This window comes from Dasypus novemcinctus, chromosome 2, assembly GCF_030445035.2.
Source record: "Dasypus novemcinctus isolate mDasNov1 chromosome 2, mDasNov1.1.hap2, whole genome shotgun sequence".
Lineage (NCBI taxonomy): Eukaryota > Metazoa > Chordata > Mammalia > Cingulata > Dasypodidae > Dasypus > Dasypus novemcinctus.
Window position 1 is genome coordinate 165,161,457 of NC_080674.1, and position 16,899 is coordinate 165,178,355.

General features: G+C 40.6%; 1 long non-coding RNA gene across 1 annotated transcript; it reads left to right on the forward strand.

The window, feature by feature from the left end:
• The first annotated feature begins 1,246 nt into the window (after positions 1 to 1,246).
• LOC131280213 (uncharacterized) lies at positions 1,247 to 14,358 on the forward strand. Its single transcript, XR_009187764.1, has 3 exons — positions 1,247 to 1,333; positions 1,989 to 2,090; positions 14,168 to 14,358. It is a non-coding gene; the product is annotated as an uncharacterized lncRNA (long non-coding RNA).
• The last annotated feature ends 2,541 nt before the right edge of the window (positions 14,359 to 16,899 follow it).

Sequence of the window (16,899 nt, forward strand, 5' to 3'; positions counted from 1 at the left end):
TGTGGGCTATGATGTGGACCATTGACTATGGGGTGCAGTGATGCTCAGAGATGTACTTACCAGGTGCAGTGGATGTGTCACGATGATGGGAGTGAGTGTTGCTGTGGGGGGAGTGGGGGGTGGGGGCAGTGGGGTTAAATGGGACCTCATATTTTGTAAATGTAATTTTTAAAAATAAATAAATAATTAAAAAAAAAATAGAGTTACCATATGGTCCATCAGTCCCATGTCTTGGTATATAAAGAATTGAAAGCAGGGACTCAAACAGATATTTGCTCACTGATATTCATAGCAGCATTATTCACAATTGCCAGAAATTAGAAGCAACCCAAGTGCTCTTCACTGGTTGAAGAGATAAAGAAAATGTGGTATGTACATACAATGGAATATTAATTCATCTGTGAAAAGGAATGAAATTCTGATACATGAGACAACATGGCTAAACCTGGAAGGCCTTACATTGAATGAAATAGCCAGACACAAAAGGACATATATTGTGTGATTTCACTCATATGAAGTGATTAGAGTAAGCAAGTCCACAGAATCAGAAAGTAGAAAACAGCTTACTAGGGGCCAGGTTTGGGAGTAGGGGATGGAGAATTAATGCTTAATTGATTCAGAGGTTCTACTTAAGGTCATGGAAGTGGATGGTGGTGATTGTAGCAAAAAGTAAAAGTAAAAAGAAAGGCTGATAAAACTACAAAAAGTTTGTCAAGACACAAACACAAATGGTCTCATTTTCAAGTGACCTATCATCAAATTCTTGCTAATTTGCTGTTTGGCATCATGAGACATAGCAGGAAATAGGGAGTACAAATAAAGCAAGAAGACATGGTCCCTTGTCCTCAATGAGTTTACAGTCTGTTAAAGAGGAAAGATACAAAAGTCAAACATGAACTCTAAAACATGTTAAATGTACTTGTTATTGTTCAGTGATAATAGAACAAAGTAGTGAATTATCATTATCATCAGACAATGGGACAATAAAGATAAGGTGAAAAACTGGGACTGTTTCTAAGGGGTTTTGTGACCTGCTTTGGCTGGAGTTATGCCTGCAGTTGTCAGGGAAGACTTTCTGGAAATGATGGCACTTAAAGTAGATCTTAAAAGATGAACTTGAGAGTTTATGTGCAGAGGATAGAATTCTTCTCTTGTACTAGTCACACTTCACTTAGCATCCTCCCATATAAGCTTTATGATGTCATGCTACTGCCTCTCCCTATTAAGAAAAGCCACTGGGGAGATCCAAAAGAGCCTGACTTTTTCCAGATGTGAGAAGGCAGTTTACAAATGTTGGTGACTACAAGGGATGCTTGGAACACTTAGCATAAATGTATGCCCTCCAAACAAAATATTATGAAAGGAAACTGGGATCTTTTGGGGTCCATTCCTGGACTTTGAAGCTGGTGTTAAATAATGATTTCCTTACAAACCTGAGAATCAGGGTTGCCATAACTATTTCTTACAAGAATGGCAAACAATAAGTGTGCTTTGCAGTTGACCATTTATTTAGCACCAGGCTGCCTTCCTGTTATTGTCCTAAGGAGAAACATCAAAATAGAAAACCTGGGCTCATGTAGAAATTGCCTGAAAGACAATAGCAATTCTTCAGCCTTTTAATTCTTTTCTCAAAGATGCTTCATGACCCAAATCAGATTTTTTATAATTGCTGGATACTCTCAAATGTTGCCACACTCTTCTGAAATCAATGCCCAGGTTGTGCTGAGAGTCTGCTCCTTAAAGGTTTATGGCTGTTCTGAGTGGTGCCCCGAGATTATCTGAGCTGATGGTAGGGGTGGAGTGTTGGTGGTTGGGCAAAGGTACAGGAGAGCTTCTTACTGCCAGGCAGTGACCACAGCACCTCAGGCTTGCTCCTCCCATCTTGTGGCAGATCTCTTGTCTTGTTGGATATGGGAGGTCTTGGAGAGAGGCCTTGAGAGGATGTCAGAGGTGAATTCTGAAATGAGGGCTCCCTTCTTCTGTTTCAGAAAGAAGACTTGCAAATATGTCTGAGAGAAGTGCCAGAGACACAATCCCACAGAAGATCTGAGACCAACCTGAAGTAGATTTGGAAACCGGCTCTGCCAATGGTGAGCTGTATATCCTTGGGTAAATTGCTTTACCTCTGAGTCTGGGTCCCTTTAGATGTAAAGTGGGGTTAATAATATCTACCTTATCCAGTTAAATGAGATCAGAATGATAATCAAAACTATTAATATTTATTGAGCTTTCTTTGCACCAGCTATTGCCCTAAGGGCTTTAAATGGATTAGCTCCCCTAATCCTCTTATGCAGATAGGTACCACTGTTGTAACCATTGTATAGATAAGAAAAGTCCGACTCAGTGGAGGTGAACAACTTGCTCTAGTTCACCAGCACTTGTGAAAGGCAGAGCCCGCCTTCAAATCCAGGCAGTGTAACCCCAGACACTGTAGTCCTAATTACTATCCAATTCTCCTTAGTGCCTGGCACAGAATACGACCCCATGAGTGGCAGCAAAGGGCAGTATTTGTTAATAAAGGCTTTGGAGGGACTGGTTGACCATGAACATGAATAAGGCGTTGTATGGGCTTTGGCGTTAGGGTGTGAAGTGAGCAAACAGACGCCAAGCACCCACTTCTCCCTCTGCTCCCTTTTTGCCATGATGGCTTATACCCAGTCAGCATCAAAGGCTCTTTTTTAAAGACTCTGGATGACATTATTGCTTTGTTTGGCTGAGATAAATGAAGAGGCTTTCTGCAGAGGAACCTATCAAAGGAAAGCTGGTATCTGAGGGATTAATCGGAATTCCCTTAACATTCCCCTGGCATTGGCCTGAACGTTGTGTTCATCCCCAGTAGATATTCATTAATTGGGTGAGTAGGGAGACAGAAACAGCCTCTGAGAGCTAATTTATTAACCCCCAGGACGAGGAGGTAGGAGTGGGCTGAAGTGCTTGGATTCACTTTGAAGGATTTGGGGCAGAAAGCCCAGCTGTGGATGGCACCATGACCTTGTTCTAACTAGAGAGATTAATAACTTCTTTTCTCAACAAGGGTTGGCAGTTTTCTGAGACCCATAATTTCCATTACATTTTTCTTCTTTTCACATCTGGATTGTCCCCCATTTCCTTGCACAAATCCTCTCCCATAAAAAAAATCTCCCAAGTACATAGTCCCCCCCCCCTTCCAATTGGTGTGTTTTGGGGATGCTGGTTTTCCAGTAGCGAGGAGCTATTTTTTCCCAATAGTTGATGTGACTTCTGCCCCTTTACACCCTTTTGTTTTCTCTTCCAACTACTCCACCACCCAGCACTATTTAACCCTTGTTCAACAAGTACTGCATCTGTTAGGATGCCCAGAGATGGATTTGATGCTGGGCAGGGGACCATGGGCTTTGGGGCCAGATGATTTAGGTTGGAATCATTTTCTAGATGGTTGATCACTAGCAAGTTACTTAACATCTCTGAGTATCACTTTCTTCCTTGGCAAATCGGGATAATTTTAAGTACTCTACTGGACTGTTGTGAAGTTTCAATGTGATCCTGTGTGTTGCATCTAGACCATAGCCGGTGCTTGGTCTAGCAAATATGTCTGCTTGTTTCTTCTCCATTTTTCCTCCTCAGAAAAGAAGAGGGATCTCATGCCCAGGTATGAATGGGAATCCTGACTGTAATCCAATGCCAACATGCCAGTTAAGGAGTGGGCACCGACTAACACTTTCTAAACACATAGAAACATTAGGCTAAACTGGAAGGACTTGATGGTTCCTTCTCTTGTTAATGGGCTTCAGCATGAAGATACCTTCTCACAGAAGAATCAGCAAAAGCCCTTGAAGCCAGTTCACCAAGTATGGTTTCTAGAGATATGAACCACTGGTCTTTCCCCTCTGCCTCCTCACCAGCTTAACCTTATCCAATACTCGTCTCTGTGTGTCCCTTCATGAAATCCAGATGGCGTCTGTATGAATTCTCCTAATGGTTACTTTTGTATGCCTTTGTTCTACTCCCACTTGCCCCCATTCTCTGCTGAAGATCAAAGCCTTGTGTTTGAGAGTGATGGGCTCTGAATTCAGATTATTGGGTTTAATAAATGATTTAATTTTGTATAAATTTTTTAGCTTTATGTAATTGGAACTATACTGTATTAATTACTTTACTACTTGTTTTTATTGTTTAACATTATATTTCTCAGAGTTATACTTGTGTCATGTAGCTTTAATTAATTCCTTTTTATTTCTGCACACTATTCCTTTGTGTGGATAATACTACAAAATATCTACTGTCTCTATAGTTGATGGACATTTAGTTTGTTTCCAGATTTTCTCTTACTAAAAATGTATGCTGCCATAAATATGTATTGAACTCTGGTGCACATTTGTAAGAACCTCTTGGAGCAGGTACTTGAAGTGGAATTATTGGGTCAAAGGTATGCCATCTTCAAATTTCCTACATAAGTAGTGCCAAATAGCTTTTTAAATTGATGAGTTATAATTAAGTCCACTCCCACTATCAGTTATTCCATTGCCCCATATCCATGCTATCATTTGATATTGCTAGACATTTTTTTTTTTTTTTTTGGCCATGCTGGTGGGAATATCTTGGAATTTTAATTGGCATTTCTTCTATTTCTAATGAGATTGAACATCTTTTCTTTTTTTTAAAAAAAGATTTATTTATTTATTTATTTATTCTCCCCCCCCATTTTTGGGCTCTCTGTGTCCATTCACTGTGGTTCTTCTGTGACTGCTTCTATCCTTATCAGTGGCACTGGGAATCTGTGTTTCTTTTTGTTGCGTCAGCTCTCCACATGTGTGGCATGATTCCTGGGCAGTCTTCACTTTCTTTTGCGCTGGGCAGCTCTTCTTATGGGACACACTCCTTGCGTGTGAGTCTCCCCTACACGGGGAGCACCCCTGCGTGGCAGGGCACTCCTTGCACCCATCAGCACTGCGCATGGGCCAGCTCCACACGGGTCAAGGAGGCCCGGGGCTTGAACCGCGGACCTCCCATGTGGTAGGCGGATGCCCTATCCATTGGGCCAAGTCCACTTCCCTGAACATCTTTTCATATATTTAATAGCCATTTGGATTTTGTCTTTGTAAAGTGGTTGTTCTAGCCTTTTGCCCATTAAAATTTTTTTGTTGTTGTTGTCTTTTTCTTATTATTTGCAGGAAATCTTTATATGTTCTGCATATTAGATATTTTGTTGTTGAATTTGTTGCACATAACAGCTCCACACTTGTGGCTTGTCTTTTCATTCTCTGTATGGTATCCATTGATGAAGAGATGTTCTTAATATTAATATAACCTAATTTAAAAGAAATGAGGAAGTGGAGACTTAGAGTCTTTAAGTAACTTGTATAAGGTCGTTTTGTAGATCATGGCTGAGAATGATTTGAATATTTGAGTGCAAAATATGATCTTTCTACCAAATTGTATTGTCTATATGCAACATTGCCTTGGAAAGGATCAGGCACAGAGTTGAACTTCATGAAAATGTTGTTAGATTACATTTTTCAGACAATTGAAAGGTAAATTTTTCTGTGCCCCTGTCAGAATGATTTTCCAAATAAAATAGGAAGTTTTATAAAAGTAAAATTTAATCATATCCCTTGAATTCCCCACCAACTCTGTGTTTAACCCTTTCTTTGTTCCCATGGCCATGGGATTTTTGTTAAGCCTCTGTTTATATAGTTCATAAAGAAATAATTCCAACCAAATCCAATTAGAATCACTTGTTTGTCTGTGTCTGTGAGTAATCTTGGCTGATAACCCCCCAGATAAAGAAATATCAGATTGTCTGTCTAAATGAGCACAAAGAGATTTGGGCATCTGTTCCTTTTAGACTGAGCATATTCTCAGTGTCATAAAACATTTGGTACTGGGTTCGTGAAGGAAAAGACAAAAGAATTAGGAGTGCAGTGTTTCGATGAATATCTCTTTAATCACAGAGTGGAACTTTCAATTTAAATTCCTGATTAGGCATGTTGGAAGAGGACAGCACCACTCTAATCTCATTAGCTCAAGTGATAATGTGTACTAATTACCCCTGTTCCAAAGTCAGAGGTTCATTTATCACCTACATGAATGAACCTTTTCCTCATCCTCAGTTTCAGGGTAAAAAATGAGCTTGGGAAAGTGATAGATGTACCAGGGAGGAATAAGAGGTGCAATAAGTGAAATGGTTTCAGGTGTCAGTAGAAGGAGCAGATTTGTTCTAATGCCAAGCAAACCAAAGCCTCAAGTCTAGGTTTCACCTACAGCCCAACATGATGGACGACTCCTACCAGGTCCCTGCTTTCTAGTAATATGATGGGCAAATGCTAAAGTCTATAGTAGAACTTGACATGAGGATCGTGGGTTTTAGTGATATGAACATCACTGGAGCCCACTCTAGCCAGCTCTACTCCTCACTTCACTTTCAGGCCCTTGTAGACATCTAAGGTTGGAGCCCCAGGGTTCAGTGAACTAGTAATACTGGGTAAGAGTTGGGGGTGGGGGGAAGTGAGAATAAAGAATATTTTCTCTCCCTCCTGAAAATGTTGAAATGAACTTTGGTTTGAGAGTGTGGTCCAGGCAAGCAATTTCTTTCCTCAGAGCCTTGGTTTTCTTGTTCTAAAATTAGAATATCTCTAAGATTCCAAATCTACGTGGAGAGGGTGGGGAGTGTTACACAACCAACTTGGAAATCACTGCTTTGAGATCATAACCCCAGTGTTCTGGAAGAATGCAGATGAACCCCAGAGATGCCTCGTGTGGTCTCATGTTTAAAGGGGGGTAGAGGGAAACGGACTTTGGCCCAGTGGTTAGGGCGTCCGTCTACCACATGGGAGGTCCGCGGTTCAAACCCCGGGCCTCCTTGACCCATGTGGAGCTGGCCCATGCGCAGTGCTGATGCGCGCAAGGAGTGCCGTGCCACGCAAGGGTGTCCCCCGCGTGAGAGCCCCATGCGCAAGGAGTGCGCCCATGAGGAAAGCCGCCCAGTGCGAAAAGAAAGAGCAGCCTGCCCAGGAATGGCGCCGCCCACACTTCCCGTGCCGCTGACGACAACAGAAGCGGACAAAGAAACAAGACGCAGCAAACAGTCACCAAGAACAGACAACCAGGGGAGGGGGGGAAATTAAATAAATAAATAAATCTTTAAAAAAAAAAAAAATAAAGGGGGGTAGAAAATATTCTCTTTTCCACCTTCTTCCATCCTTTCACCCCCCCCACAGCATTGCTAAAATGGGTTCCTGGAACTTAGGGGCTCTAACCTCAGATGCCTGTAGGGATTAGATATGCCAACCCAGTGTGCTTTTCAACATTATCCCTATCTAGTTTACAGACGGCCTTAAAATGTACCAAAAATAATTTCCATGTAACATTTTAATTAAAGAATGCAAGTTTTTTTTTACAGTTTTGAAAAGGTGTGGAAAAAGAGGTACTCCTATATTGTTGGTGGGAGTGTATAATAATAACACAACTTTCTCAAGGACAGCTTGACATATATATTAAAATTAAATATTTGCATGCTTAATGGTCCAGCAATCCCACTGCAGAAATCTATATTACAGAAATATTTGCATAAAGATGCAAAGGTATGGCTATCTTCTCTATATCTATATCTACATCTACAGAGATTTTGCAGAAAATTGCAGCATTGATTTTAATAGGGAAAATAGTAGAACCAGCTCTAAAATTTTTCAGTAGGAGACTGGTTAAATAAATGATGGTATATCCCCACAGTGGCATAAAATACAGATATTATTTAATAAAAAATGAAAAAGATCTTGAACTGGCATGAGAGATGTCCAAGACTTCTAACTGAGCACAGCTGGTTATAGGACTGTGTGTAGCATGGTATCCTATCTGTGTAGAAGAGTATACATAATGTTAGTGTGTATGCTAATGGTTCTTTGTGGTCATCTACAAGGGAGAGTGGAATGGAAGCTGGGAGAAACAGAAGAAGATGCTGTAACTCTTTGTAAGTTATATATTTCAGCATCAGCTGAGTTAATTTTTTATTAGAAAAGTTGTAGGTTTGCAGAAAAATCAAGCAGAAAATACAGAGCTCCTATATAGCCACCCCCCTCCATTATTAATACCTTGCATTTGTGTGGTATGTTTGTTACAACTGATGAAAGAATATTATAACTGTACTATTAACTATAGTCCATAGTTTACATTAGGGTTCCCCGTTTGTGTTGTACAGGCCTATGCTTTTTAAAAAATTTTATTCAAGTAACATATATACAACTTGAAATATCTTCTAACGACATTCAAGTATATAAACTCATTTAAATATCTAACAATTACATCCATGCTGTTGTGCTACCATCACTTCTATCTGTTAACAGTACTTTTCTATCGCTCCCATTGAAACCTTGCAATAAACTGACTTTACGATGGTAATCAGAAAATGCAATAAAGATAGAAATGTTGCTGTACAGTACTGTTTTAAGGTGGTGGGTAAGGCGTGGGGAGCATCTGCTATCCTGAGGCCAAGCACTGGTAGGCTGTCAGCATTGCAAAGCAATGGGAAATCATTGCCTTGAGCATACTGACTGGGTCTGTTCAGTTATTGCTAAAAAACAGAATTCCTCGCAGAGCAAGATTGTCCCAACTACTAGATAATATACTTAAAAGAGTAGTGTTCCTACCATATAGAAAATATAATCTGTAGCAGACACTGTTTAAGGTTCTGCCATCCCTCCACTGTGTTTGCAGTTTGGAGCTGAGCCTGCCTCTGTCTTCTGTGCGGTCCTGGTGACAGAAGTCCAGGACCTAGCCGTGGATTGGACTCAGAGTGTAAACTTTGCTTGTACACACAGGATTGTAGCACTAAGACATCCTCCTGCCTCTTAATCACTTTGTTCCTGAAATCATTCTTTTCTTTCTCCCTTCTTTCTTCCCTCCTCCCTTCAGCAAAATGTTAGCCTTTGCCACATACTGAGTTGGGCACAGTGGGGAATACAACAATAAGACAGGATCCTGCTTCAACAAGTTCATTCATGGCCTTGCAGGGAGAACAGCCATGCAAACAGGGCACAATGCATTCTCCTAAGGAGGAGGGTTTAAGAGCTGGACAGTAGATTAGATGGCCAACAGGGCAGAGTCTTGACTCTGCTCTGCATTTTCTGTGTGGCCCTCGGCAGTTTACTGGCCATTTTAAGCCTTTTCTTCATTTGTAATTTGGGAATAATAGCACCTGTCTCACAATAGTATTGACGTGAAATAAGACTTGCGATGCCTTTCTCGTCCCTCTCTCTTTCCTCTGCCTCCTCCAGCCTCCTTCTCCCCTTCTTATTTATTATGAATAATGATGATAAATTATTGTATAAGGTGCTATGGGAGCAGGAAAGTAAGAACCATGTGGACGGATGAGGGAAGATACACGAAGAAAGATGGATGGGGATGAGCAGGGGGAATCGTACTGTCAAGATAGGGAGTGGGCAGTGAAGGGTGAGGGGTGGTCCTGGGCAGAGGGAACAGTTATGAGAAGATGCAGAGGCAAGTCATAGTCTGGAGAGTGAGACGAGAGGGTGCTTTGGGCCTTACCCCTCTCCCTAATTGCCCCTCCCCCTCTTCTTTGGGGACCCCATTCCTCCTTGTTTACTCTCTGTTCACATGTCTCAAGAAATGCTTTGAAATTTGCTCTTTCCTCTTTATTGTGAATTGAAATTGCTTTTTTTTTTTTATATAAGCTTCATCTGTCATTGTGGAATAAAAGTTATTTTTACTCTCTTAGAGGACTTTCAGGCATCTGAGAAGTTGGCTCTGCCTCACCTCCCCCCTTTTTTCCCAGGGAAGAGCCTTTCCCACCCACTGAAATCCCATCTCCTAGGCAACTGCCTACAGTGCTGCAGGGATGAGCCCGACTCTGCCTTTGAACTTCCAAGGTCAGGAGAAGCGATGTCTTGCAGGCACGTCTCTGAAAGACACATGTTTAAGAAACCCACTAAATCGTGGCCCAAATCAGCCTTTTCATTAAAATTTAGTAGGGTGAGTACTTTACAAGGAGAGGAGGCAGGTAAAAAGATTAACAAGGCAGCTGCTGTCACTCATTCCCTGCTCCGTTCACATTCAATATCCCACCCATTCATCACTCACCATTGGCTACACTTTCTTCCTCCTCCCTGAATCTAATTTTATGGTTGGGGTCAGCAAAGCTCCCCAGAAGAAGTCACTGCTCAAGGAGTCACCATCAAGATTTATTCTAAGAGGAGAGAAAACACACCGTTTGTTACTTCTCCAGTCAAGGACTAAAAGTCAGGTGGATTTATACCCAGGATGAAATTGCAGAGGAAGTACAAAACGTGCTGAGACAGTCAAGTGTGGACTCTGGAGCCAGCCTGCCTGGGTTTGAATCCTGGCTCTGCTATCTTCTTTAATTCCTCTGTGGCTCAGCTATCTCATCTCAAAAATGGAAATAATGATAGTAATCTAATTCATGGGGTTGATCTGAGGATTGAAGGTTAGCAGGCACAGCGCTCAGCACAGTGCCTGATATGCGGTTAACTGCTCAGTAAGTGTTAAACAATTTTAAAATTAGTAATAAACACTGATGTTTGACTAAAACCCAGGGTCTGTAGATCCCCAAATAAGGCTTTGAAGCAACTGCTGAGAATAAATGACTACCTATTATTAACAAGAAAGGCAGTGAGGTAAAGAGGGCGAGCCAAGCAGTGCTCAGTAGCATCCCAGCTCATTCAGCAGTGAATGATGAGGTAAGGTTCTCTTGTCACGTGCATTATTTGACCTTGGGTACATTATTTGCCCTCTCTGAGCTTTAGTTCCCACATCTACAAAATGGGAATAGTAATAATACCTATTTCATAAGGTGGTAGCTAATGTTAGTAGTTATCTATTAGTTGGAAAATTGGATAGGGATGCTTCTTATTTTACTCTGGCTGAATTAAGTTTTGTGTAGGAGCAGACACACATACTAGGGTATAGGAGTGGAGGATATTTTGCATGCTAATTCTTAGTTTTCCGGGGATCAACTTATTTTCTGTCTTCACCCTAAAATAATTAATTAATTAATTGCTTGGCACCTTTAGTCTCCTGACCCTGGGAAATCCCCAGGTCTGCCTCGGTGTCCTGTGGTCATGGCACCACCTGACTCCTTTGCTAACTTTGAATTTTAACTTCTCTGATGTGAGAGAAGTTTTATTTTACAAATGTTAAAATAAATTGAGTTTTGGTTTTAGGTCCCAGGAAAAGAAACAGATGAGAAATTTATCCTTCCCTCCTTTTTCCACCTATTGTTGTTTTATGCATCCTTACTGTAAATTGTTGGATTTATTTCCCTTCCTTTGAGCTCTCCTGACATTTACTATGCCACTTATTCCATCATGCCTTCAATTATAGTTACATATTTACATTGTTTGCCTTACCCACTGTATCAGTCAGCCAAAAGGGTACTGATATAAAGTACCAGAAATTTGGTGAACTTTATAAAGGGTATTTATTTGGGGTAGAAGCTTACAGATACCAGACCATAAAGTGTAAGTTACTTCCTTCACCAGAGTCTGTTGCCACGTGTTGGAGCAAGATGGCTGCCGATGTCTGCAAGGGTTCATTCTCCCTCTTCCTTTCTTGGCTCCCTGGTCCCAGCTTCTCCCAATATCAGCTGTAGGCAGGGATAAATCTCATCTCTCTTCTGGGGTTCATTCCTCTCTGGGTTCAGCTGCTCTCTTCTCTCCACAAGGTCAGCTGTAGACTATCAGGTGAATGACTTGTCTTCTTCCCAGGGCCTCTGCCATGTCTAATGTATCTGCTTCTCTGTGTGTTTACTTCCCTGGCTCCAGGATAAAAAACTCTCTCCTCCCTTCTCTGTGTTGCAGTTTCTCTGTGAGTCCCCATCCACCAAGGGGGCAGGGACTCATCCTACTACATGGCCCAATCAAAACTTTAATCATTACTTAATCAAGTAAAAGGGAAACCTCTGAATCCAATATAATGTAATATACCCTAGAGGAAAAGACCAGCTCACAAACATAATCCAATATCTATTTTTGGAATTCAAAAATACTGCCTAATTGCTATACCCACTGTTTATAACAACGCATGTTTATTAAGGATTCATTCACTGTTCCAATGGCTTTAGATGCATGCAATATCTTCTATTATTATCATCCCCATGACTTAGAAAGATTAAGTAACTTGTGTATACTCACAAAACTACCCGGGTGTGGAGTCAAGAAGGAGAGCCCAAGCTCTTATTGACTAAACTCTACTACACTATAAACCCAGTGATGGGGCCCAGGTTAAATACTCTTCGTGTCCTGTATAGCTTTGAGCACAGGGTTCTGTATAATCGCAAGACTCCATAAAGTCAGCTAAATCAAGTTGATTCTCAGCCCATGTCTTATTCCAAATTGGGAGCATAGTTCTACACTCATAAACTTGACTCTATTGTTAAGAAATACTGTTTGGGGGCTGGTTTTCTGTAAGATTTTCCATAAGCTTCTAAATGTCTCTTTTAGGAACCAACCTTCAAATTGTTTTGGGCTGTGATAGTTTCCCTCTGGGCTAGACCATTCCAGTTCCTCACTCAATGGGAAAGGCCAAATGTTCATTATTGGCCAACAGATCTCAATTCTAGCTGTTCTAGATTTTGGATGAAAGTGCATTTTTGTAAAAGTGGTGGTCATGTTTAAAAGAAAAGATTACCATTCGATTCCATTGGTCTTCTTTTCTTTTAAACATGACCACCACTTTTACAAAAATGCACTTTCATCCAAAATCTAGAACGGCAAGAACCAGGAAGGAAGGAGGGCCCAACAGTGGGCTCTTGATACTAATGGCTACACTTTTGAGCCTATACACCTGCAATAAGAACAAGGCCTAGAGTAGCATTGTGCCTGGGGGTTTCCTCCTGACAGCCTTCATGTTACTCAAATGTGTGTTACTCACAGCCAAACTCAGCGTGTAGATGTGATGCATTCCCCCCAGCGTGGGACACGACACCCGGGGATGAGCCTCCCTGGCACCGAGGGATCACTACCACATACCAGCTGAAGAAGCAACTAGAAAATGATCTTGAATTAAAGATTCAATGCGGAACAGCAGAATATACCTGTCTACATATAATAACATGACTTCGGGAAGCTGTTTGACCTAATGTAAGGGGGAAATGGAAAGGAGAAATGAGATTATAAGGCTGTGAGTCTCTAAAAAAGAGTCTGGAGGTTGTCAGAAGGAATACCCCTATGTACAACTGAACAGAGTCTAAGAGACAGATAAGGTAGATACAACCCCAGGTATTGGTTCTTTTGAGGGATAAAGAGACCCACGGGTTCTATGGTCATGGCAGAAGGGGTTCACTGCCATGACAGATGGCCCTTCTTTGGAGCTGGTGTTTCTGTGTGATGGAATTGGACTCAGAGGGAATCTCTTTTCACAAGACTTGCATGCTACTTTATTGGAATTGTAGTTGGTGCTGAGTTTAAGATATATGTAGGGGATTTGAATCTCTGGACTGATAATATGACACCCAGGCCCAGAGCCTCAACAGACTTCAGCTCCTACACTTTGATTTATTGGACTTACTCCACTCAGCTAACATGGAGTTGAAGAAGGTCAACCACCACAACATGGAGCCTAGAGTGTCTACAACTGGAAGCGGGAGGAGTGCATCCAGTACCCATGTGGAATCTAAGCCCTCACTTGACATAGGTGTGCAATGGACACAACCAATCCAATGTCCACAGAGAAAATGTGGAATGGGTGTGGGAACGGTAGCCATGGTGGCTGCTGGGTGTGGGGAACGGGAGGAAGAGATGAGATGTGGAGGCGTTTTCGGGACGTGGAGTTGTCCTGGATAGTGCTTCACGGACAATTATGGGACATTGTAGATCCCCCCAGGGCCCACTGGATGGAACGTGAGAGAGTCTGGGCTGTGATGTGGACCATTGACTACGGGGTGCAGTGATGCTCAGAGATGAACTTACCAGGTGCAATGGATGTGTCATGATGATGGGAGAGAGTGTTGCTGTGGGAGGAGTGGGGGGCGGGGGCGGTGGGGTTGAATGGGACCTCATATTTTTTTTAATGTAATTTAAGAAAAAATAATAATAATTAAAAAAATAAAAGAAAAGATTAAAAAATGATTAATGATATAGAACCAGTGTATTAGAACAGAGAAGAACTAGGAAAGAAACTTTGAGGATCATCAGAATCATCTAATTATCTCATTTTTCAGATGTGAAAACTGAGGCCTGAGAAGAAAATGGAGTTCTCTGAGGTCCATGGAAGAGCTGCACTTAATACTAGGTGGGTTTTAATAACCCCGATTCCTTCTGACACATGAGGTTGATGTGGATTGTGATTGAGAATCATTGTTATTCGTGCCTTTGATTCATTGCAAGTAAAAATAAAATGAGACAGCACTTCCAGGCTTTTCCTTTTCTGTGTACTTCAAAAATGACAAATTGTGTTCATATCTACTGAAACGTATGAAAGACTGAAATCTCATCTATTCAAGCAACAGCAACTTCATGGTGTGAACAACATGCTAAGAGCTTTTGTATTTTTTTTAATTCAAATAGAAAAAAAATTCTTTTGGCTTAATGGATTTGGTGGAAGTTTGAGGGAGGGCCTGTGAATTTAATATCAGATCTTTCCTTAACATTTCATTTATGCATGTTTGGAGTTTTGTATAGATAAGGATACTTTTTTGCATGATTTTAGTCATGCATATGATTTCCATGTGAAAATATTACCTAATTACTCTGCTTGCATGAGCACTGAATTGGGAGTCAGGACACGTGTCTCTGTGCAGCTGTGTGGCTTGTCCCCATCATTCCGTCTTCCCGGCCTCAGGGAGGTTAGCCCAATTATGTCTACGAATTTAGGCAACATTTTTTAAAGCTCACTGATATTTCCTGAAAATAATGGTAAGAAAGAGGAAGAGGATCTTGATGAATAGATAAAGTGAGATAATCAATTGCCTATTTGGGGGAAGTTTCAGAGGCAGTGGGAATGTTCCTTGTTGGAGAGACAGTTCTGCCCCTTGCACATAAAGTTCTATTCTCAGTACTTCATTTCTTTGAATTATGTCATGTCCCTTTTCTTGCTTCCTCTTTTAAAACCTGGATATTCTTGCTAATGAGCCTAGTACCCTTCAGAGATCTACTTCAGTTTTTGTAGAGTGATTTTTTGAGGTTTTAAGGGCAAGGGGTAGGTGGTTAAATTCCTCACTGTGGATGGATGTGGGGCTAGCTGTCAAACACTCCTGTTTTCTTTCCCCCATTCTCTGCTGTACCCAGTTCCCCCTCTGCTTCAGCCCTTTCTGAACAGGTTTTTGGCTGCCTCTTCCTCTACTCATTACCCAGCCCCTGTCCATATCTTTGTGTTCAAGAAATTTGTCAAAATATCTTTTCATTGATTGTCCCTCCTCTTTCTTTCACTCTTGTGGGTTGAATCTTAAAATAAATGTTTATTACTGTGTTAATGGTATCTCAGATGGGGAAAGCAGTAACTGTTAATAGATTTGTTAATGTCCAAGAGAATACTAGATATGGGGAAAAAAAGGTCACTACAATTTTTATTTGGAGTAAAGCCTAATTTTTATTTAAATCTTATTAACTTAATTTTTTTCCAACTCTTCCTCTAAATATTTGTACACTGCCTTCACAATCTATAAATCAATGTTTATGAATTTAACAAATTAAATTTCCCTAAATATTTAAACATTGGTTTAATATTTAATATGCAAAGTTATTTAATAAATCCCGTAAGAATTTATTACAATTACAGATTTCTTTTGTCAGAATATCTTAAATGCTTTAAGTACTGTAGAAGACAAGAAACACAAAACTTTAATGATTAATTAATTGTTTATTATACTATGATTAAAAATCCAATCTAAAGTATGGATATTGTGGATTTAAATTTGTTATTTCATTATCTCTGTTCTTTTTATTTTTTCTAATTTTACCTTCTTAGGGTTATAATAGTTTCATTTGACATTATTTTATACCTTCCTAGGGTTGTAATAATTTTTCCAGACTCAAAAGAAAAAAATAATATTTTGAATCAGAAGTTTTAGAATCTGAATTGATATCCAGTGGGTTAGGATAAGGGGCTTGTTATGTGACCCAGGGTGATCCAAATCTAATTCACTCCTCATTGGGCTGAATCCCCCTTTATGATCGAGTTTTATTTATGTCATGTGGTCCTGTGATTTCCTGTTTTTCATAAGGATCTTGATTTTTTTGAACCTGGTGTCCTTACCAGAAATTTTTCATTCTTTAAGTTTTGCCTGGTTGGCATTACCTAACTCATTGTCCTGCTGTCACAATATATTTTTCTGGTAGGTTAAAATTATTGAGAATTTATGCTTGTCTTATCAGGGTCACAATATAATTACTATGGTGAGCTTTAGGTTTAATCTTGAAGGAGATAAGGAATCGAGTTTGCTTAGCCCCCTTACTCTTTGGAACACAGCTAATTTATCATCTTGGATGACACCCTAGGACCTCCTTTTTAGTTAGTTATGTGCATGATTCTTGGTGCTAGTGAGCAGCAGGAATCTCCTTCCACTTGATTGTAATGAATGCCTATTAACACTGATCACCTTTACATATTTGGGGCCCATTTTCCTCAATCCCAGTTTTTGGTGGGGTAGGAAAGAGTGCATAGACATTTAAAAATGTGTGTAGGGAGTGGATGTGGCTCAAGCAGATGAATGTCCTCCTTTCACATGGGAGGTCCCAGGTTTGTTTCCTTGTGCCTTCTAAAGAAGACAAACAAACAACAAGCAGACCTCAAGCAAAAGGCTAGGGATGGAACGATGGGTCAGATGGCCCAAGAAATTTGGGGGAGTGTGGGGGGAACATTTGAACATAGAAGGTTGTCAGGCTTGTGGTTGAAATTATAATGTAGAGAAAACTCTTTAGAAAATATAATACGGAAGGTTATCTGTTTAAGATG